At 43.2% G+C, this 25,495-nt stretch overlaps 1 protein-coding gene across 2 annotated transcripts in view; it reads left to right on the forward strand.

Annotated features, from left to right (window-relative positions):
- Nucleotides 1-3,940: 3,940 nt before the first annotated feature.
- Nucleotides 3,941-25,495, forward strand: part of LOC126455553 (cubilin-like) — a 686,613-nt gene continuing 665,058 nt past the window's right edge. For both annotated transcript variants that reach the window (XM_050091307.1, XM_050091309.1), the window contains exon 1: nucleotides 3,941-4,060. The gene's annotated coding sequence lies outside the window, so the exon portion shown is untranslated. The remainder of the gene's footprint in view (nucleotides 4,061-25,495) is intronic.

The following is a 25,495-nucleotide window of genomic DNA, read 5'->3' on the forward strand; positions in this document are numbered from 1 at the left end:
ACTTTAAATTCAATGGAACAGCGGGCACACCCCGACCTATAGCCCACACAAATGCAAGAGAAAACAATTACTAGGAACAGGGGAAACACCTTGGTGCACCTCTAATACCCTAGCGAGAGAAATAACCAGATAATATTAAGAGAAAAATACTGAACTTCAGTAAACTACTGGGGCGAGCAGCGACATTGACAGGTTACAGCAAAGTAGCATGGAGCGTCACCAAAACGTAGCTGGCCGAGCTAAAGGTATCCGATCACATTTTTCCCAAGGCGCCGCCCACTGTATCGATCAACCTGGAACTGGTTGTTCCCGCTGCTGGTAGTACAAAACAAGGACAGACAACCAAACCAAAAGCGACAACACAAAACACTCTAATTTCAAGATTATGCCCTCTTTCAATTTAACACCCTCAACAGAAAGAAAACCGCAAATAAATGACACATAAAATTACTCGCTTCTTACAATTCATAATTCAAAATTTTCCCAGGCATCCGCATTAACAAGCATAAAGTCAGGAGGTGTTAACGGCCGGCCAAACCAAGAATATTAAAACTATGATACAAGACTTGAAGGTCACGGCCGCTTCAAACATAGACCACAGTATATATTACAAAACACTTAAGTACATTAGAAACTCACTGTCTTAATACAAAACATGGCCTGCACACTGTGCTAGAACGACTCATCCAAATTTCACACTACTCACACTTAGCACTCTCGTCACTTGGCATTGTTTTATTTTCTGAACGGCACTATTCAATATATATCTACCGGAACTAAAAGTGAATTCTTATTTTCGGCTTAGTTGGGATAATCACAGTCAAACACTGTTTCCGGCCGTGAACACAAATTGCGATCAGATTGATCACCAATGCTACTTCAAAGAAAATAGTGGATGCCCACCACTAGTAGCAGCAGGCGGCGACTCTCCACATAGCGTACATAGACATCCAGGAGGATGGAGCTCCATGCCTGTTGCTCTTGGTCGGTCAATCCACGGACGGTTAATGCTGGTTGAGGATGACGTCCGACAATGCCCCAAACGTGCTCGATTGGAGACATATGTGGTGATCGAGCAGGCCAAGATAACATACCGACACTCTGTCGAGTATACTACACAACAGTAGTATGAGGGCAAGCGTTGTCCTGTAGGAAAACATCCCCTGAAATGGTCTCCCGAATGGAAGCACGATAGGTCAAATCACCAGACTGACGTACAAATTTCCAGTGAGGGTGCGCGGTATGAACACGAGAGTGCTCTTGCTGTCATACGAAATCGCTCCCCAGTCCAGAACTCGAAGTGTAGGTCCAGTGCGTTTAGCACACGGATAGGTAGGTTGCAGGCTCTCAAATGGCCTTCTTCTAACCGAAAGAGGGCCATCACTGGCAGCGAGGCAGAACCAGCTTTCTTCAAGAGACAACAGATCTTCATCCTCTTCTCCAATGAGCTCTCGCTTGACACAGTTGAGGTCACAATTTTGGGTGGTTGAGGTTCAGTGGAATTCGAGCTACACGGAGTCTGTCTCGGAGCTGTCCTTGAAGAAGCCGATTTGTAACCGTTCGTTGTGTCACTCTGGAGCTAACTCTTTTAAAATGGCTGCTGCAGATGTAGTTCGATGTGCAGTGTCATATGCCGAACACGTTGGTCTTCCTTGTCGGTAGTGCCTCGTGGCCCCGTTCTTCTTGCGACCGTACATTCTCGTGATCTCGGCTACCAGAAATCGTGTACAGTGGCTACATACCTGCCAAGTTTACCTACAGTATCGGAGAAATAGCACGAAGCTCGTCGGAGCCCTATTGCACGACCCCATTAAAGCTCATTGAGGACTTGATATCGTCGTGTATGTCACCTACACGCCATTATTGACTAATATCAACTCACCACGTCCGGTCTCAAAGGTAACCAACACTCACGAATGTTACAGCGTGGATTTTGATGTGCATCCTCACAGTGGCCCTTCGATCGCCATTCACGCGACTGGCGTGAAATTTGACTTGACTCATCGTTATTATTTATTTAGCTTATGGCATGACACTACATTGGAAACAGCATAAAAGAGTATAGACATTGTTAAAATATAGGATAAAAACATAATAAAATAGTGTAAACTAAACACTAGCACATAACAATAAATGTATATACACTACAAAACAATAAGATTGCTTAAAGTTCTGATTCCAATATTTTCAGCAATCACTATTCCACACTCCGATTCTGCAGCCAGTAAACAACTTCTGGTGTTCCCCTCAGGAAGTGGATGGATGGTTTGTTCTCTCTCACCACAATCGCACCCAGAGTCAGGGCTCAAGTTTCATCTGTACCTCGAGGATCTGCATCGGCCGTGACCTGTCCGTATTGTGTTCAGTGTTACCCACGTTGGCCTTGGGAGGTGGAAGCCCGCTGAATGGTTGGGTGTCTCAGATATAGTATGCCATCTCGGATTGGCTCTGTTTCTCCAGTGCGTTTGCCAGATTTCAACGCCATTGTAGTTTTGGCTCAGAAGTTGCTGTGAAGTCTTTGTAGGTAGGCTGTTTAGGTTTTTATGTTGGTAACGCCACGTAGCGCTCTGTATGAAAATCACTGACTGTGCTATGTGCAGTCTGTGGCTGGTTGGCATTGTTGGAATATTCACTATTATACTGTTGGGCAGTTGGATGGGAACAGCGCGTAACGTTGTGCAGTTGGAGGTGAGCCGCCAGCAGTGGTGGATGTGGCGAGAGAGATGGCAGAGTTTTGAGAGCGGACGATCTGGACGTGTGTCCGTCAGAAAAACGAAATTTGTAATACTTGATGTCATCGACTGAGAGATTATATATATATATATATATATATATATATATTACAGGGTGTTTCAAAAATGACCGGTATATTTGAAACGGCAATAAAAACTAAACGAGCAGCGATGGAAATACACCGTTTGTTGCAATATGCTTGAGACAACAGTACATTTTCAGGCGGACAAACTTTCGAAATTACAGTAGTTACAATTTTCAACAACAGATGGCGCGCTGCCGATTCCCGTAAGAGTTCAGGCACCGTGTGTGCATTCGCACAGAAGAAAAAGATGGTCAAGTGGCCGGTGAGCCTTAACTATGTATATACTAAGATGGTATCTGTTCTTTCAGACATGTCTGAAAGAACAGTTACCATCTTAGTATAACTATAGATTTTGCCTTCATAACCTCTAGTCGATGTTTGCTTTGATTGATGTACGGCTTTGCACCTAAGTGCTTATCTCTGCCAAAGTTAAGTAATAATTTACGTATTCATATTCTTCCTATATTAAAGGTGCTTTAAATTTACACGCAGTTCCGAAGTACTTCACCTTTTCCTGCTCCTACTCGCGTCCTTCACTCTCGGCCTATTTTAGAGAAGCAGTTCACAGAAGCAGATCCACTCGCCGCCTATCCAGGCTGGATACAAAATTTTTAGTCATTATAAACTGACAAATTATGTCATAAACAAACAGAAAGGGGAGCTGAGCGACAGATTTTTCTCGTCAGCTTAAGTTCGAATTGCTTTTGGGCAGTTAAAGCGCCATTGCAATAGTATTCGTGATCGTCCATGGTCACTCAGATGAGTAAAATGACAGCAGTCGCGTGCGAATGCATTTTTTCCGTGCCCCAGTCTGGAAGTAGGTAAGCCGCAGAGTGAAGGCGCCGCGGGTTGAGGCTGCTGTGAGGGAAGTAAGGCAGGGACAGCGCGAATGACATGGGCTGCGGCCGGCGCATGCGCCGTGCACGCAGCGGAGCTCCTCGGCGCGCCGAGGCGGCCGGACGGCAGTAGCCGCCGCGTAGCGCACCTGTGAGTGCGCTCTGCCGACCCTGCGCGCACTACGCGCGGTGAGTACGCGATCGCACGCCGCGCGCGCCACTCTCCTTCATCCACTGACACCTCCCGCACAGAATTTATACACCGTACTCCATCCATTCGAAACCGTGTACGGAAGCTGAGGTTTGCTGTCTTCTCTACGATCTCTGTCACCGACAATGAAGCTTGTTTACTTTTGCATTTCTTCTCTCTACTACCTCATGAAGACTATGCTTAGCTTAGAAAAAGGTAATCACAATGACCGGTGGTGTATAATAATTTTTCGTTATTTGTATGAGGCCAATGTGCTCGTTCACGCAAAATAACTCTCAAGAAACATACAAATTTTTCTTATTTTAAATTCTGTCTGTGGTACCATTTGTGGATAAAACAGTATATATATAAAAATCATTCATTACACCGTACGACACTCGAGTTCGTCCACCAGCTCCCCGATGCTTTCGCGCCTATTAACAATAACAGTATCATCGCGTTTGCCATAAGGTGTATTACCAAGTGAGATGGAAGAAGTATACTTTATGCCCACCACAAAGAAAACCGTTAACCTTTCTTAACTTTTATTAACAACATACTTTCTAAACGATGTATAAGTAGGATTCAAAACCTGACAATACCCTTTAGCATAATCTTAGCAATACCAACTCATTTTCCGTACAGTATACACGGAGGGTACGAGTACTTTACGACAAAAGCAAAAGGAAATTTAAAAAATACAAATTTCTTTAATCGTCGTTGACTTTGTTTTACAGCATACTTGCTAAAGACCTGCAAGGGTGCAATAATGGTCCTGAACCTCAAAATATGAATATGACATTTGTTGTGAAATGTTACTTTCACTGAAAAGTTGGAAACATTTACGGAATCTGGTGTAAGAGACCAATAAAACAATAAATATTTTTCCAACATTTTATAACACAGTCTGCAATACTAGATTAGAATATTTTCAAAAGCATAAAGTAACCAACCTTGCTATTGCGACGCTAAACGAACTTAAGGAGAAACGCGCTGCTCTTCTTTGGATCTGCTCAATTTTATCTTTGAGTCGTATTTCGCAGTGGTCCAAGACTGACAAAGGCATACTCAGGTGCTGTTAGGACGAAGATTTTGTAAGCTAAGCCATTCTTCGGTGGACTGCACTTCCTGTGGATTCTTCCAATGAATCTGAGTCTGTCATCTGCCTTTTCACAATTACTTTTACGTGGTCGTTCAACTTTAAATCTCTCCTTGAGCGTACTCCCACATATTTAGTGGCTGTGACTGATTCCAGTGACTGGTCTTTCCCTCCATTTGCAATGGCATTTCGGCTGTAGTTAGACGTGTTATTTATACATTATCAGTCGACGAAAGGAAAAAATGAAAATCTGTGAAAGGATATTTACTAGAGTTTAGAAATTAGAAAAAATGCAAGATCCTTAGCTTTTTTACCTTTTATCGCCTAGTAATGTACAAATTATGCTTCTTTAATGTTCATTACAGATATATTGATTGCAGCAACGCAAACGCCGCTAAGCGATCGAGATCGTTCGGTCCGCAGAAACCAAAAATTAAGAAAAATCCAGGAAATTTTTTTTGTTTATTAATATGTACTAAACTACAGTTGCAGCACTAGGAATGTGCGTCTAGTGAAACTGAAGTGAAATGATAAACTTTGTCTTGATAAAATGGAGATAACTCTTTAAACATTTTGTTAATTCGTCTTTTTATTCGCTCTTCCGCAGTTCTTCATTTAAAATTGTACACTTTTTTACGATTGCATTAAACTAGCTGCTAGTCTCGCGTATAACCAAAGAAGGATTGATTAACATATATATTTATCATTGTTCCTCTTTTGATGACAAATGGAGCTGAGGCTGTAGCAGTGATAAAGATACCGTAGAAAAATACGTCATGAAAATATCTAAACATTTCTGTAAATCAAGGAAGGAAACAGCGAAGCCCTGTACCAGGGGCGAATGAGACAGCGTTCATTCAGTGAAAACTGCATACAAACATTTTTGTGCATTACACAGACATACAGGAGTAGGCTTCTGCGGCCGTTGTCACTTTTAATAAAACTCTTCAGGCTATGTGACCGCATTGACAGTATGTAAAATTCCCCGACATTTCGGCCGCTGTTGCAAACTCAGCAAAACAGCCTGAGGAAAGCCATTTGTAACAGCCGCCGAAACATCGGACAGTTTTGCTTATTGACAACGCGGTCACATGCCCTGAAGAGTTTTATTGAAGCTGTACAAATGGATATAAATCATTCCGCGGATTTCTTGAACAGTAGCCTTCCAGAGAAAGAGAAAATTGTGAGAAGCAGCCTCCAGGCTTTCATACCTAAATCGAAACAATTACTTTGGCTCAACACATCTATTTTGTGTAGAAATTTGTCAGAGTAGCTCACAGTTTTTCGCTCTATTGCGTTACTTATGCAGTGTAGTCAGTCTCTTACTTTCGTCCTTTCTTTTATCTTCTTTAGTTTATGTGCGTACTGTCATGTTCCATGAACAGCTAATTTTTGCTTTCATGCGATAAACATACGCATCACACAGCAGACATTAAAATACTGCAAAGAGCTTCAAGCAACAACGACTCTCTAATGTCAATATTTGCTAATACCATAATTAAATCTTTCGATGTCCGTCATGGATATGTGTCCATGACAGCCGTCGCTGTGGCGACCATATGTATGGGCACTCTGAATTTAGCTTCATTTAATAGGAATGAAAACCCGTTTCGATGTTTACCATCATCCACTTGAATAGTTCATCTCACTTAGTTCTCTGTACATCATTTGGTGAGTATTTGGCTTTTGCGATTAATGATGAGAATGAAATCAGTGGTACTTTGGACGAGAGTAAAGAACGTAATGCTCAAAACGTTGAGTTGCAACTCACCATTGGCACGGCAACAATACAGACTGAGCTTGTTGCGTCAAATCTAGATAAAACCTCTAGCTTTTGTCGAAATTTTCCTTCATTCGTGAGGAACAGCTGACAGCTATTACTTGAAAAAGAATTTGGTGGGTTTCATCGAAACCTCGAGAGTTTTACCCACGTTTGAGACGACAAGTAAACCAAAGATGTTTTACACGCAGATGTCGCAGCGATAAACCTCTATATCAAGAATCCAAAGGCGCTTACAAAAGATTGTAGCTGTGTAAGAAACTTCGGGCGTCATGATATATGAAACTAAGCATCTTAAACACGTAGCGATTCACGTACATCTAAGCGTAAAATGAACCGGCTAGATCATACCGATAGTCTTCTGTACAATACTGGTTGTCTTTCATTAGCTATGAATTAGCAACATAATTACAAGTTATAAAATAAAGTAATTTCAGTTTGAATCTCTTTTCTGCTAAAAGTTGGCAGTCTTATACTACCACACTCAACGTAAATTTCTTTTAAAAGTATAGCGACGTTATTGTAACTTGGAACAAAAGCTAAACTTACAGTCACAAGAAGAAAAGCCTTCCAAACGTGAAGCATGGTAAGTTTGTTACGGAGTACTTTTGTTTCTTAGACTGTGTTTAGAAAGATCTTAGTATGGCTCCAGCAGTCCTTAAAAATACAAAGAGACGCCAGTAGCCCCATCGAAGTGTTAGCCTGAAAATTTTCGTACAAAAGTTATTGAAATATTCATTTCGTGACTCGTAGCAATGATCTGTATTTGTTTCCAGGTAATACAAAGTCTCGTGTTCTAAAATATCCACAAGAGATACTTTTAATTAACTGTCCTGTTTATAGTTTGGCAGATGAGTTAAAGTACAGCGAAATATGCAATGAATGAGATAATACTTGTGTGGTAAGTGATTTAAAAAAAAATGGCTCTAAGCACTACTGGGCTTAACATCTGAAGTCATCAGTCCCGTAAACTTAGAGCTAATTGAACCTAACTAACCTAAGGACATCACACAAATCCATGCCCTGGGCAGGATTGGAACCTGCGACCGTAGCAGCAGCGCAGTTCCGGACTGAAGCGCCTAGAGCCGGATGGGCACGACGGCCGGCTAAGGGACTTACAGAATGAGTAGTTCTATGCGCTGCATTCATTCATGAGGCGTTTATTTACTGCCTCGCTTGTCTTTGCCGACTCCAAAACAGTAAGCTCTACGTGTCTTGTAGTTAATCTGCACTATTTTAATCTGTGCTTCTACAACAAAAGAGAATAATGAACTTTCTTTTACGAAGAATATGATGTAGTTGACTATTTCATTGATTACATTCCAGAAGCTAGCCTGAACTATTATGAACTAGGATAGTGATTGTACTGTTAACAGTGGCTATACGACTAACAGGTTTTTTTTTCTCTAAAAGCATGTTGGTTCAATACAGGATTCCAATACACCATATCATTCCCCACTCTTTTGGCTTCAAACCCGTTTTTTAGCATAATCGTCGTTCAATGCGACAGCCTTCCACCATCTTGCTAGAAGGGCATGTATGCCAGCATGGTTCCACTCCACTGGCAGATGTTGGAGCCAACATCTCGCTGCGTCAATAACCTCTCCATCATCCGTGTACTGCTTCCTGCAGAGTGTATCCTTCTTTGGGCAAACAGGTGAAGTCGGAGGTTGCGAGAACCGGGCTGGAAGGTGGCTGGGGAGGAACATCCAGTGACGTTTTGTGAGCGCCTCTGGGGTGCGTAGACTCGTGTGAGACCTTGCCTTGTCGTGGAGAAGGAGGGGTTCGTTTGCGATTTTCTCGCGATAAACACGCTGAAGTTGTTTCTTCTATTTCCTGGGGGGGTTGCACTTCAAAGCTTATCGTTACACCATGAGGGAGGACATCGAACAGAAAAACCCCTTCAGTGTCGCAGAAGACCGTCCTCACGTCTTTATCTGCTGAGGGTGCAGCTTTGAACTTTTTCTTCGGAAGAGAGATGGTGTGGCGCCGCTGCATGGATTACCGTTTTCCGGTTCAAAGTGATGTACCCATTCTTCACCGCCTTTGACGATGGTGTCACAGTCAGCCCGTAACACGCAAGCAATTTTGCACAGATGGTCCGTCGTGGCTATTTCTGGTCTTCTGTTAGGCGGCGAAACACACAGCAGGAACACACCTTCGAAAACCCTAACCAATGGACGAGTGTGTCAGCACTGTCAACGGAGACATCCAGTTGCGCAGCGGGGTGTTGGATTATGATTCGCTGATCACCTCGAATGAGAGTGTCCGCGGGTGTCAATGTTGCAGGAGTCACACATAGGTACGCTCGACTTATGACCGATTTGTGCCACCTTGCTCTGATTATGACACACGCCTCGCCCAACGACTCACCGTGCTTTTGTTCACTACCAGGTGTCCGTAGACATTGTGCAGGCACCTACGAATTTCTGCGATGTTCTGATTTTCTACCAAAGGAAAATGAATGACAGCTCCGTTAAAGACACCATTTTGAAGGCTATGTATAACGCCGCTATCCATCGGAACTTTATAAAACTATAGAGGCTGAAGCGAGGATATTCCAATATGTTCCACAACAAATTTCACGTTTTTCAAATCTAAATTGTCAAAGAAAACGATTTTGTTGCATTGGTTATTTAATGCCTGTCGTTGTTTGGAGATAATGTTGTAGGGAGGACAATTTTGCAGCAGAAGAAAATCATTATTTGTATATTATTAATTGGATCTGTTCAACTTCCTGTTTCCTCATTTCACGTTCCTCTCTCGCCCATTTTCCCCTTTCCTTTTCTTCAGTCCCTTCTGTGACCCACTTATTTTCTTTCCTACCATTGATACCTTTTATATTGTTTCATATTTTTCACGTCCCATCGTTCGTTCCCACTGGCGACCCAATGGTTATAAGAAACTGGACTCCAGTTCCAGAGAACGACTGTTCAAATACCAGGCTTATGATTTCCGTCCTCACCCCAAATTGTTTAACGCAAAAGCAGACATCATGTACCAGAAAATGACTCAGCCAGTTTTCTTCCCTATCTTTTGACTATCCTGGTGAAGCTTCTTCTTCAGGGACTTAGGAGGTGCATTTATCTCCTTATTTTATTACCCTCATTTCCTCTGTATTTATTTCTTTTTTCGTTTCCTCTCACTACTTTCTTCTTGTCACGAACACCTCAAGTAATAGGTTCAGCTGTAGATTTCTAAAGCTTTTCTTTGTTTTCCGCTCTGGTGCCATTTCTTCACGACGTATGTCGAAAGTGAGTATATTGAGGCTGACATTCCGTGTGGAGTTTCTAGTACCGTTCTTCTGTGGTTCACGACTATGAAAGGGAAAGGAGACGGTGAAACCCGATGCCGGCAGCTAGTCTACTCGTCTAGAATAGTGCCACAGACGCTGCTGGTTTTGAAACCCATATCCGGTTAACGGATCGCCGTCAACTATGCAACTTGTCCCCACTACGTAAGACCCTGAGGAAGGGGTTGGAATTTAACTCCAGGACATTGCCGCAAAGCCGGATGATCCGGTAAATATACCATTCCCGATTTCGCCAGTGACGTCACTAGGACTTGTCAGTGACTTAAACCAGGATTTACGTATTTGAGTTCTCAGACCTGTTGTGCGACCACAGATCAGAAAACCTTTCAATTGTTTATTATTATATGAAAAAGCCACACGGTGAATAATTTCACCCATTACAAAAAATGGCTCTGAGCACTATGGGACTTAACTTCTAAGGTCATCAGTCCCCTAGAACTTAGAATTACTTAAACCTAACTAACCTAAGGACATCACACACATCCATGCCCGAGGCAGGATTCGAACCTGCGACCGTAGCGGTCGTGCGGTTCCAGACTGTAGCGCCTAGAACCACTCGGCCACTCTGGCCGGGTCACCCATTACACATTGTTCTCAACGACAACGACGAAAGTGAAACAGATTTAACCAATAAAATTAAAAATAATGTAGACTCGAAAGCTTAGTTTACGTTATTCTCTTTTAATGTTTTATAATACATATGCTGTAAACGGTTGTTGCTTAGTCATATACTGGAATTCTGTAGTCAAATTTAAAGAAATAACCACACGTGGCGTTCTCACAGTGTGATAACTGTCACTTGTCAGTGAAGTGTCACTACTCATAAACGTGATGTGTGGGATATACTCCGATACCACAACTGTTTCATAAAAGGATTGATACAGAAACATGATTATAGTCAAGGAAATTTAGTCGAAGGCTAATTACCTACTAGAAGATCATTTGTCAAAATGGTTCAAATGGCTCTGAGCACTATGGGACTCAACGTCTTAGGTCATAAGTCCCCTAGAACTTAGAACTACTTAAACCTAACTAACCTAAGGACAGCACACACACCCATGGCCGAGGCAGGATTCGAACCTGCAACCGTAGCAGTCCCGCGGTTCCGGACTGCTGCGCCAGAACCGCACGGCCACCGCGGCCGGCATCATTTGTCGAAATAATGAAGCAACTATGAACATAGTAATGAAATTATCATCGTCTTTAACAGCATTCTCATGTTTCAGCAGCAATGGAAGTGAAACCATCCTTGTCGGAAGTCATGGGCCAGTGAATAATATATTTTTCGTAACGCATTTCAGTGCTATTCGATTGCAATGATCCGTTAAATAAGATCAAAGAAAATATATGGTTCGTTTAAAGAAAAAGATGCAAATATTTGTTTCATAACGCAGCTTAATGAACAATTATGAGCCGTACAACAATAACCACACCTTTTTGCGGACCACTGTTTACCGAAAACATAATTAACCAAAAACATAATTTCAATCATTATCAACCAATCAGGAAAAACTCAACGAGTTGGAATTGGATTTATATCATTTCCAAAAGTCATTATTATTAAAGTTTCCTTTACAACACCACTGAGTCTATCGTTTCAAGTTGTTGCCTTGTTGCCAACAGAATTCCGTTTCAAGCTCTTCTACTGACGTTTGTTTAATTTCTTACCTGACATTTCGCCAACACGAGTGGCAAGCATTGTCAGAGATTCAGCCTCCCCAATCAACGACGGGTGAATCTCTGACAATGCTGGGCATTCGTAAAGGGAAACGTCACGAACTTGTTAAACAAAACACAGCGGAAGATCCTGAAACTAAATTATACAGGCAATAAATCGAAGTTTGCTTTAGTATAGTTCCAGTGTAGGAAGATTACCATCCTCGTTTCACGACGTCTTCCTACGAAGCATTCTTCGTTTTAACAGCGCATCAGTTCTGAGTCAGTATATAAGGCACCACTCTCCTAGGAAGCTAAGCAGTTCAGCTTATGTCACTGTGTCTTTTCAGCGCAACATTGAGTCTATAGTCTCTGTCTGTTGAAAGTATTCTGGTATTAACTTCTACTGCTTCATTATTAACAGAATCCCTGTGTGCAGAAGCATGATACCAATTTTTAATTTGATCAGAAATTATTCTATGATATCTGTAAGTCTGCAATGAAGAACTACTAATTTCTCTTGTTTTCGATTTTTTTTAAAATGTTTCTTTGGTTTTCTGCACATCAGCCGGTAATGGTACGACTGCACGGTCTATTGTAATTGTTATGGCGCTCACAAGGAATCTGTACGTCGAGAACCCAGAGAATGAGACTGTCTTCAACGGCGCACACAATCTGTGTCCTCTGAAGTGGTCTGAAAATAGGTGTGACGTCGTTTCTCCTAGGGTCCTACCTTTAGCAACGCAGGAGGGAAGAAGTACAATAGGTATATCAAGTGCTTGATCATCATGTACGCATAGTTAGTTTCTTATGGAGCCCTAGCACAGCATCTTGAAAGGGTACTCCAAGAAATTAATCTCGGAAATCTTGTGGACTTCGTTAAAAAAAGTTTTAGTTTTGTATGTTAATGTACGTAAAAATAGTTCTATTATGAACTGAATGGAGAAAGCTATGTGCGCTGAGGCACTACTCAGAGTGCGTTGGATTGCAATACGCTGCACAACGTATATAAACAATAATACCCCTTCCTCCTTACTGGAACGCTGAATATACACACATTAAAAAAAGTTTTGCATCACCCCGGTTCTCAGAACTCCTGAGGACAGAAGTTGACTGTGGATAGCGTATCACAGACACAGTCCCTTTGACGGTTCACAGATGTCACTAAACCCCCCCCCCCCCAAAGATGTAAACAACCACGTCTATTAAAAGGAGGGGGTCAGACAGCCTATCAGTCCCAGGTATTCCACCGGGAAGGAGGAAACGGCTCGTAGACGGTCAGTATCGCGGTTCGATCGCGTCCGCATTGTTACTTTGTGTCAGGAAGGGCTCTCAACAAGGGAGGTGTCCAGGCGTCTCGTAGTGAACCAAAGCGATGTACTTCGGATATGGAGGAGATGCAGAGAGACAGGAGCTATCGATGGCCGTCAAGGGCTACTACTGCAGCGGATAACCGATACCTACGGATAATGGCTCGGGGGAACACTGACAGCAACGCCACCAAGTTGAATAATGCTTTTCGTGCAGCTACAGGATGTTGTGTTACGACTCAAACTGTGCGCAATGGGCTACTTGATGCGCAACTTCACTTCCGACGTCCACGGCGAGGTCCATCTTTGCAACCACGACAGCATGCAGCGCTATACAGATGGCCCCAACAACATGCCGACTGGACCGCTCAGAATCGGCATCATGTTCTCTTCACCGATGAGTGTCACATATGACTTCAACCGGACAATCGTCGGAGACGTGTTTGGAGGCAATCCGGTCAGGCTGAACTCCTTAGATACACGGTCCAGCGAGTGCAGAATGGTGGAGGTTCCCTGCTGTTTTGGGGTGGCATTATGTAAGGCGGAAGTACGCAGCTGGTGGTCATGGAGTGCTGCGTAACGGCTGTACGATACGTGAATGGCATCGTCCGACCAACAGTGCAACCATATCGGCAGCATATTCCCGAGGCATTCGTCTTCAGGGACGACAATTCGTGCTCCCATCGTGAACATCTTGTGAATGACTTCCTTCAGGATAACGACATGGTTCGGCTAGAGTCTGCATGTTCTTCAGACATGAACCATATCGAACATGCTTGGAGTAGATTGTGAAGGGCTGTTTATGGACGTCGTGACTCACCAAACACTCTGAGGGATCTACGGCGAATCGCCGTTGAGCAGTGGGGCAATCAGGACCAACAGTGTCTTGATGAACTTGTGGATAGTATGCCACTACGAATATAGGCATGTGTCAATGCAAGAGGACGCGCTACTGGGTATGAGGGATACTGGTAAGTACAGCAATCTGGACCTCCACCTCTGAATATCTCGCTGTATGGTGGTGCAACATGCATTGTGTGGTTTTCATGAGCAATAAAAAGGGCGGAATTGATGTTTATGTTGATCCCTGATCAAATTTTCTGTACAGGTTCCGGAACTCTTGGAACCGAGGCGCCGCCAAACATTTTTTGATGTGTGTAACTAAGTGAACGCAATACGTGTTATGCACACAGTTGAAAGCTCTGTATCTGTGATCAAAGCTGCATGATACACGAAAATAATGTGTACAAATTTATCAGTTACCAGTTTTAGTATTTCTTCTTACAAGTTAGAACGTTTTTTCTCGGAACAGACTCGTGGACTACAAAACTTTGTAGACAGTGATCTTCCATATCTTCCAGTAGCACGAATCCTGATTCACTTTATGAATCACACTTAAAACCTGCACTGGTTCCAGAGGGCTCATGTACGCCCCCTGCTCGTTTTTTTAATAATTTGAACGATTTTCATACTAGCCGACCCGGATTTTCATGTAACCATAAACAGCTGAGCGTTTCTCTTATGTCACGACGTCCGGTAGGCTTGATGCCCTGCGTGAGTCGTTTCTGAATGTGTGTTAAAGACTGATACTTGACTTTCATATGACATCACTCAGTCGACTTGCGTTTAAATTACTGTATTTATTTCTTCATCCAACTTCCATTTGTCCTCATGAGATTGGGCGGAATTTGTTACAATTCTTTCCACCCAATGAAAATTGGTGAATCAAGGATGTAAGGATAGATGAGACTAGCGCACATAAGGTGGATAATATTAGGACTGCTGTGCTTCAGTCTCTATTTTCGGACGTGCAGAACCGATAAGAGATGATACCGATCCACCATAATACACAAACAGGTCAGAACACTCTTGCAGAACCAACGGAAAAGGCATGCCAAATTTAGAAGGACGCAAAATCTCCAAGAATTACGAAGTTCTGTAGAAGCTGTAAGTTTAAAAATATCTTCAGATCTTCAGTGCGAGATGTTTTAACAGTTTCTAAAACGAAACTCTGTGTTGAAATCTGGCGCAAAACGCCAAGAGAGTCTGGTCTTATTTAAATACACCAGCAGCAAGACGTAGACAATGCCTTCACTGCGTGACAATAATGGTAATGTTATTGATCACAGTGCCACTATAGCAGAGTTACTAAAAACGGATTGCCTAAAGACGAAGAAATGTTCCGTGATTCGGATCGAGGACAACAGCGGCCAAGAGCAACTTAAAAGCAGACCTTGTCAGAATATGAAACGGCTTAAATCACTTAATAAAGACTAGATGTGTCGTGCAGATTGTATATCAGATAGGTTCTTTTCAGAATATGCTGCTACAATATCTCCATAATTAGCAATCACACACAACCACCAGCTCGTCGAATGAATCGTATCTAAGGCCTGGATAGTTGTTCATGTTACATCAGTACCGAATAATGGAAATATAATCCACTGAATCACAGACTCATATCACTAACTTCGATTTGAAGCAGGATTTTTGAACATATACCTCGAGGAAATTATTTACAAATAAGCGAAACAGATTCAGAAGATTTCATTCTTGTGAAACACAACTAGGTATTTTTGCTCACGTAGTAATGGGTGCTGTCGACAAGGGATATCAAACTGATTACACACTTTTAGATTTCCGGAGGACCTTTCAATACCGTTACTCACAAGCGACTTATAATCAAATATCATGCTTAGAAAGTACCATCTCAATTGTGCGACTGGATCTGTGATTTCCTGTCAAAGAGATCACAGTTCGCAGCAATTGACGGGAAGTCATCGAGTAAAACAGGAGTAATTTTTGGCGTTCCCCAGGGAAGTGTTATAGGCACTCTGTTATTCCTAAGCTGCAGAAACGACTCAGGAGACAATCGGGGCGGCCTTTTGAAGTTATAGCAGATGATGCTCTCATATACCGTTTAGTAAAATCATCGAAAGATCAAAACCAATTGCAAAATGATTTAGTCAAGATATCTGTACGGCGCGAAAAGTGGCAATTGACTTAGTATTCAAACATGTGAACTCATCTACATGAGTACTAAAAGCAATCCGCTAAATTTCGGTTACGCGATACATCCCATAATTCGAAAAGTTGGGAATTCAGCAAAAGACTTAAGGATTACAATTATGAATGACGAAGAACTGAGACGTTCAGGTACACAATGTTGTGGACGAATCAAAGCAAATACTGCTATTTATAGTCAGATCAAACAGAAAATGCAACAGAGGTACTAAAGAGACTGCTACAACGTGCTTGTCCATCTCCTGTGGGGTATTGCTGCGCATCAGATGTGATTGACGGAGGATAGCTCGAGTTATATATTCACGAAATATGGGAATGAGTGTCTTGCGAATGATACGCGGCCTCGGGTGGCTGTCGTTAAAACAGGCATCAGTCACCAACTTTTCCCTCAGAATGCGAAAATGTTTTTGTGGAGCCCACTTACGTATGGAGATACGACCATCGTAATAAAATAAAAGAAACAGAGCTGTCAATGAAAATTTATGTGTTCGTTTCTCCTATGCACTGTTAGAGGGTGGAACGACGGAGAAATAACTTGAAGATGACTCGATGAACAACTTCGTTGTGAATTTCACACTATAACAGGCAATTCGTTGTCCAAACCGTTGCTTTCATGGTACTACAAAGTCAACTCACTGCGAATACTTGTAATCGGGCATAAAATGAAAAATGGAGGTAAATCGGAACATTCATTCCTAGGATGATTTCTTACCCAAATTTGGAGCAATACATGCAAGCATCTCTCTTAGGGATTTACAGGCTGGTTGCTGTGTTATTTCTGATAACGAGAGTGTGCTTCGAAAAGTCCTAGACCACTGATGTCTAGGAATGACAAATTAGAATCTATCGACGATATTGCTTTTATTTCTTGATGATATGACGTGACTATTTCTGTTTCCGATTTTTAGATCGGGAGGTATTCTAAGTGACAGTTTCTCGGCCACCATTGACCAGCCGTTTTCAGTTGGTGAGAGATCTGGAGAATGTGCTGGCCAGGACAGCAGTCGAACATTTTCTGTATCCAGAAAGCCCCGTACCGGATCTGCAACATGCGGTCATGCATTATCCTGCTGAAATGTAGAGTTTCACAGGCATCGAATGAAAGGTAGGGCTACGGGTCGTGACACATCTGAAATGTAACGTCCACTGTTCAAAGTGCCGTCAATGTGAACAAGTGGTGACCCCATACCATCACGCCAGGTGATGCGCCAGTATAGCGATGACGAATACACGCTTCCAATGTGCGTTCACCGCGATGTCGCCAAACACGGATGCGACCATTATGATGCAGTAAACAGAACCTGGATTCATCTGAAAAAATGTTTTGCCATTCGTGCACCCAGGTTCGTCGTTGAGTACACCATCGCATGCACTCCTGTCAGTGATGCAACGTCAAGGGTAACCGCAGCCATGGTCTCCGAGCTGATAGTGCATACTGCTGCAATCGTCGTCGAACTATTCGTGCAGATGGTTGTTGTCTTGCAAACGTCCCCATCTGTTGACTCAGGGATCGAGACGTGGCTGCACGATCCGTTACAGCCATGCGGATAAGATTCCTGTCATCTCGACTGCTGGTGCTACGAGGCCGTTGGGATCCAGCACGGTTTTCCGTACTACCCTCCTGAACCCACCGATCCCATACGCTGCTAACAGTCATTGGATCTCGACCAACGCGAGCAGCAATGTCGCGATACGATAAACCTAAATCGCGATAGGCGACTATCCTACCTGTATCAAAGTCGGAAACGTGATCTTACGCATTTCTCCTACTTACACGAGGCACCACAACAACGTTTCACCACGCAACGCTGGTCAACTGCTGTTTGTGCATGAGAAATCGGTTGGAAACTTTCTTCATATCAGCACGTTGTAGGTGTCGCCACCGGCGCCAATCTTGTGTGAAAGCTCTGAAAAGCTAATCATTTGCATATCACAGCATCTCCTTCCTGTCGGTTAAATTTCTCGTTTGTAGCACGTCATCTGCGTGGTGTAGCAATTTTAATGGCCAGTAGTGTATATTTGTGTGATTGTGGATTTATACATCACAACAGATCGTCACCTTGGTATCGGTGATTGATGTAACACCACGCTGTACCAAGTCGAACTGGGCTTGAACGACATATACAGTTAGGTGATTCCAGGCTCCTTCAACTTTTACCGGTGTGTGGCGAGACGTGGATTGCCACTCTCTGAGGTGTCCATGACCAGGTTTCCACTGGGCACGAGCTCTTGCTGACCTGTGCACGGTGGAAAGGCCGAACTGGGTGAGAATAGCACGAGCAATGTACAGTCCTTCCTTTTCATTTTTGGAGACTTCGAAGATACGTCATAGTTACCATCATTCACACGTCAGAGATAATGGATGTTGTCCACATTACCGACCATGAGAAGGATAAATGTTTTGTTCACAATGGTAATTCCTACAATCTCGCCATGTGCTGAGACTGAATGATCTTGAAATATAACAAGGTAACAGTCTTTCTCAGCAGAGTCTCCTTAAGTGGATTAGCACATAATGATGCTCTACGTGATATCATAACTCGTCTGAAAAGACGGCGAGGTACTACTCATGTTTGCAGTGCTGTCGTTGGGCCAATCACTTTCGCTTGTCTCAATTGCCGCATGGGAAACTGCAGCTATGATCACCATCAACAATAGGATGATATTCCAGACATAGCCGCACTGTCTGTGTGGTTTCGCTTTATATATGCTGTCTGCTCTCTCTTGACGTGACCGAGAGTACAAACATCTTAGTTTATCAAAAATGGTTCAAATGGCTCCTAGCACTATGGGACTTAACATCTGTGGTTATCAGTCCCCTAGAACTTAGAACTAACTAACCTAAGGACATCACACACATCCATGCCAGAGGCAGGATTCGAACCTGCGACCGTAGCGGTCACGCGGTTCCAGACTGAAGCGCCTAGAACCGCACGGCCACACCGGCCGGCTTATTTTATCCCGTGGCAATTCAAATACATGTACAAAGATCTTAATGACGTTCGGCGTATTTGGGCATTGAAATGAATCAATAGTAACACGTAAAAATTTTTGGAGCACCGGGACTAGAACACGGATTTTCCACTTAACGCCAGAGGACCCCCAACGGCGTCGGCCACCCGAGCACAGCCTTATCGACACATGTATGGTGTAACGAATATAACCGCCATTAGGCTTAATAGAAATGCGATTAAAAGTGAGGTTCTGGCAACGCTGTGACTGCGTGCAGCGTGGCCAAAAACAGGTAGGATGAACTCTGCGATGTGCTTGCGCTGTCCTGTTAGCTCAATGAAACAAGGCAATGCCGTGTGGATCGCACACAGAGACTCGCTGATGTTCGAGTCCCATTCGCACCAAAACGTTTTTCTGTTAAAGCATCAAATTATATTCAGTCTACGCCTCCACAGTGCAGTACCTTGCGTATTTATTTCTGATCATGTTATCTTCGTTTAAATATTAAGACAGAACGTGATCTTCTCACAGATGTAAACGACCACTTTCTTTCGTCCATGAAACAAATAAAGCTAAAAGAAAATATTAGTGGATACAGTAACAACGTCTGTATCTATTGAGGTACAAAAAATACAATAGGGAGGTTGCACTAGATTGAACATTATGCTACACCCAGTAATTCCATTATGTACAATTGACTTACAGCATTATCTTCACATGCACGAGAAACGTTCACTTTACAGGAGACGTTTAAAGCGATTACTTTGCATCTGCAAACGCATCGCCAGTCAGTGTATCGTACTTTGTCCTACGCAATACACTTCCATCCACGATTACCGAATCGGCATGCACGTGAATTATTAGGTCGTGTCCATCCATGGGTAGAGTACTAGAGATTTGTTCCTGTAAATTTATTTCCCTACAAATGAAAAAACAGGTCCCGGAAATGAGGATGTCAGAACACTGAATCTCCACTGCCACTAAATTTCGCTGCAAACGCTTTATTTCAATAGTTATGCACGTTCATTCCAAACTGTGGCATCATGCTGAAGCCATACCTGTCTAAAAACACCAAGTGTAACGTATGATAATGCTTGGGGCAAAGTGTTGCAAGGAAAGTTACGATACAAGGGCGAATCCAACTTATCCAGGAATAAGTAAGAGGTCAACAGCACTCCTTCCACCATTCAGTCCCACAGGATTATGCCAAAAGTTTGCTTGAAAAGCCACGTTCTCGGTTGACATGTGGGTTATGTTCCTACTAATAATGGCTGTTGTGGACGTTGAAAATCCGTTCACGAATGGAGATAGATGCGTCAGTCCCTATCACGCTATTTATAAAGTGTCCGATACCTTCCATCTTCCAGTTGGTGTAAATGCGATTCACGAAATCGTTATCATCGAACACCGTCTTCTGACCGTTGGTGTTGTGTTCTATCTAATGATGTGGAAGCAGTTCTTCATCGTGTAACACTACAACAACCTGTCTTCGAGATATTTATAACTACCCTGCAATACCAGGTGTTGAATGGTTTCAAGAATCACATATTCATTTGTCGAGTACGTTTAGTTCTAGGACAACTTCAGTCCATTACATATTGGTTGCAGAAGAAGTTGCTCCAGGTGACGGTAAACATACTTATCACGATGGTACCTTGAGAATACCGTGCAGCATACGCATGAGGAGAAACAGCATCTTGGTTAACGGATAAGCCCAGCACGAAAAGCATATGGACATAGTCATCGTTTGTGCACACCATCGGGAAGCCGCCTTGCATGTCCTTGACAGGACAAAATATGATCGTGCAATTGTCCATTGCGTGGTAGGTAGAGACATGCATGCAATTTAATGGATCCCGCTATCATGTGACAGTCTATTGTCAAATGACAAAATCAGTTCTGGGTTGTATACGGCGAGAGCAAGGGAACGAACGTCTAAACAAAATAAAGAAAAAACTACCACGAATTCGAACTCTAGCACCATGTACGCCCAGAGTGTAGTTCCCAGTTTATTCTGAATTATATTACTTACATTAACTCAATGACGACAAGAAGCAGATCGAGAGCCTACTTTATACGGTTGTTGTGAAATGCTAATCATTCCGTATCCAAGACTGAAATACATTTTATATCAATTTGACGTTTTCTCTATCACGCCTTGATAGTGTTCATAGTCAACAATGTACATGAAACAGCAGCATTGACATACTAATATAAGAGGAACCATATTCAATTCCTCGATAAACCATGCCAGCTTCATTGGCTTTTCCTGAACAACGGTATCTCGCCTGCCGTTCTTTCGTCGTTACTTCACTGTATGTGATTCTTCTCTTTCTTCCGTCCTCCCCATCCCCATAGAATCACCTTCGATCTCACTCACACTCACACTCTCTCTCTGCTCCCTTCGTGCTGTTTTATTTGCCTCACACTGGTTATAATTCACAAATCACCGCTCCCTGGCGTTCGGTTCACCCTTACACCAATATATATACTGCACACGTAAATGTGCTGCCCGCTGAAACGGCGTCATATAATCTCCGCTCGCGCCGTAGGGGTCGTTTTGTGAAATGTGAGTTTCCGTCCGCCCGAGTTGTGTGTTATTATTGTTAGCTGAATTACAGAACGGCGGGTAATAAAAGCGGCAAAAATGGCCTCGGTATTCTTAATTATAGCCGCCGTTGGAGCACAGCGGTGCGGATGTCTTGGGATGAGAAATGAACAAACTCTTTTTCTCCTTTCTCACTACTACAGCTATAGCAGCAAAGATAACGTAGCTTCGCTTTGCCTACAGTGAAATATTTTTGGCACATTCACTGCGCAGCTTTTGATCTTTTTGAAGACCGAACTCTTGTGTACCTCATTATGCGTTTATCTCCATACAAAATTATTGTTAGGTTTCCGTTCCTCGTTCGGTAAAAATTGATCCTCTACAGGATCATTTTACTGTCTGTTCGTCTGTCCGTCTGTCTGTCTGTCTGCTTGCCTCTCAGACTGTTATGACTCCTTTCTTCAGGAACGGGTAAAGGTACGAAGTTTAAATGTATACCACATTCAGGGTCTACGGACCATCCGCTGTGTCAAAAATTCAAGCTTCTAAGTCAATTCAATCGAAATATACGGCCTTATATGTCACGTATGTTGTCACTCGTAAACTCACTCATCGGACCCTACAGATAAAATGAACTTTCTGTTACATGTCGGGCAGGATGGTCTAACGGTAAAGCACGTCCGACGAAAACGAGAGCTCACGTACTCGAATTAGGGTAACAATTTGCAGCAACTCGCATACGTCCTCGGGTTTGCGGCCATTTTGCTTGTTACGCAGAGAGGGTGGACTTCTTTTATATTTCATGAAGGTGCGATGTGTTATTAGTGTTTTGCCGACCGTTGGGGCCGAGCGCTTCTAGGCGCTTCAGTCCGGAACCACGCTGCTGCTACGGTCGCAGGTTCGAATCCTGCCTCGGGCATGGATGTGTATGATGTCCTTAGGTTAGTTGGGTTTAAGCAGTTCTAAGTGTAGGGGACTGATGACCTCAGATGTTAAGTCCCATAGTGCTCAGAGCCATTTGAACCATTTTATTAGTGTTTTCCTACCACAAGGAACGAATTGAGAAAAATAACATTGGTGTGCTTCCGTCTTTACCTGAAAATAAAATCTCGTTTGGAAAATAGATTTTTCAGCCTTCGTTCGAACCTAAGTTCCACCTCTCAACGATGTGAAACGTTACTAGAAACGGCCTATGGTTCCATGCTAAACTGTATGTCTCTATTCCCCGGATGGATAGTAGGATTCGTTAGGGAGCCGCAAGTCGTCGAAGTAGTATCCAATAGTCAAACCTGCTCAAGGTCACAGAGTCACATGGAATTATTATATTCACCTATATGCATTATTAAGTATGTACGGAAAATCCTCAAATCGCGGGGCCTACTGGCATATGTTCGGTTTTTGTTTTGAAATCCGTTGTAATGTAATCGAGTACCGTGTCCGGTATATACGTATACACATTATTTCATCTCAGCAGCTGTTTAGGGTGTGAAATGCATGCTGCCACTTGTATGCCTTCAAAGCAAATACCACGTGGGCTATATCTTTCGCGCTGTTGTGGCATTAAAATTGATCAGAAAACTTAATCATTTCGTAGTGTTAGTTTACGTAGATGGCATGTAAGCTAAAGGCAGAAGTTTCAGGCACATGGTATAAACGTGTAGTTTCCAATTTTCAGCTGGTTGCTTATCACATTTTTCACATCTGACAATGATTTATTAATGTAGAAAATGCTGAGTTCCATCGTGGTTCATATTCTACGCTAAAATGTAGGTTCCTCCTATGGCTACTGGGTAAGCAATATGTCGGAGGAAACCAGGGGCATATTACGCCCAATAGTACGCCGCCTTATAGAGAAATTTGGTCATAAAACCAAGCTACCGCTCGAGGAGAATTAATATACACAAAAAATTCGCAAAATACTTAGCATTCTCAGTGTAATATACTGTCCATAAATGAAATGGTTCAAGTGGCTCTGAGCACTACAGGACTTAACTTCTGAGGGTATCAGTCCCCTAGAACTTAGAACTACTTAAACCTAACTAACCTAAGGACATCACACACATCCATGCCCGAGGCAGGATTCGAACCTGCGACCGTAGCAGTCGCGCGGTTCCAGGCTGTAGCGCCTAGAACCGCTCGGCTATCCCCGACCGGCCCATAATGAAGTTGCAGGTCTTAAACTCTGTAGAAAGACAAGCACTTCTCAGGAAGTCGTCACATTTGAAGAGCATATTACTGATGCAGGGAAAACATCATGGCACAAAAAGAAATTCACGAAAATGTGACCAATAAATGGGACTGTAAGCATCAGTATATGAATGCCGGCAGACACGTGGAATCCGAGAAGCCAAGCTTGATTCTATCCAAGAAGAGTCGCGCGCTGCCGGTAAATCTCTTTTAAAAGAACAGTGACCGTGCGCCGATAGCCTTCCAGAAGTTCCGCATACTCAGGGATGAGAAATGGCATTGGTCCGACGGTGGCTAAGAGTGTGGAAGAAATGCTTATAAAATTCACAAAGATAGGTTCTTTAGAAGTGAAGTATGGCAGAGGGAGGAGAGCAGTTGGCCTGAAGTCTGTCGAAGATGGGGCCACAGCATTACAGGATTGTGTTGTAGAGGCATACAGTGCACGGGGAATTTTCCGAAAGTTGGAAATGCTTGCTACCATGGCTCATAAAATCCTCCGAAACATCCTGCTTTGCTGTCCATACAATTGCTGACCTACCAGAAAAACAAACGTTCGCTCTGGAATATCTTGCTCACATTATAGTTGACAGTGAATAGCCACGGAACATTCTGCTGCCAGACGAAGCCCGTTTTCCAAGGATATGTCAATACGCAGAATTTCGGAATACTGGCAACGGAAAATCAGCACGCACATTGGCCGGTACCAGTTCACGCCGCAAATGTGACTGTGTGGTGCGTGTTGATGGCATTTTAGGGGAGAGCCGGATTTTCTCCGGGAGGTGAGTCCTGTGGATCCTGTCTCTAGTAAACCCCGTAAGAGTCTTTGTGCACCAACGTCGTTTCAACCTTTCAAAAAATGGTTCAACTGTCTCTGAGCACTATGGGACTCAACTTCTGAGGTCATCAGTCCCGTATAACTTAGAACTACCTAACTAACCTAAGGTCATCAAACCCATGCCCGAGGCAGGGTTAGAACCTGCGACCGTAGAGGTCTCGCGGTTCCAGACTGTAGCGCCTAGAACCGCCTTGCCACTCCGGTCGGCCTCAACCTTTCAACAACGTGAAATGTGGGTAGGATCATTTTTATGTAAGATAGCGCTCCTGTGCACATTGCGCAGCCAGTGAAACAGATGCTGCAGAAGCATCCCGGAAATACTAGAATTATCAACCGTCGTTTCTCTACAGCCTGGCCATCATGATCGCCTGATTTTAATCCGAGTCCATTCTGGCTGTAGGATTATCCCAAAGATGTTGTGCTTATTGCTCCAATTACGAACGTATCTGAATTAAAGGCATGCAATACGCAACGCGTTCTGAACGTGACCTCCGAAATATTATGGGCTTTAGAGGAACCTGCTGTTTCTTGAACACCGCTTGTGGCAGAAAACGGTGAACGGCATATTGATCATGTCTTCATGTAGTCTCACAACAATTAGAAACCGATATTATTTTGCCTCATATGCTGTTTCTGGCCACAGGAAGTTACACTGAAGAGTCAAGGAAACTGGTACACCTGCCTAATATCGTGTAGGGTCCCCGACAGCACACACAACTGCTGCAACACGACGTGGTATGGACTCGACTAATGTCTGAAGTAGTGCTGGACGGAACAGACGCCATGAATCCTGCAAGGCATCCCAGATATGCTCTTGTCAGGAGATTTTGGTGGCCAGCAGAAGCGTTTAAACTCAGAAGAATGTTCCTGGAGCCACACTGTAGCGATTCTGGACGTGTGGGGTGTCGCATTTTTCTCGTGGTTCAAAAATGGCTCTGAGCACTATG

This window comes from Schistocerca serialis, chromosome 2 (assembly GCF_023864345.2).
Source record: "Schistocerca serialis cubense isolate TAMUIC-IGC-003099 chromosome 2, iqSchSeri2.2, whole genome shotgun sequence".
Classification (NCBI taxonomy): Eukaryota; Metazoa; Arthropoda; class Insecta; order Orthoptera; family Acrididae; genus Schistocerca; species Schistocerca serialis.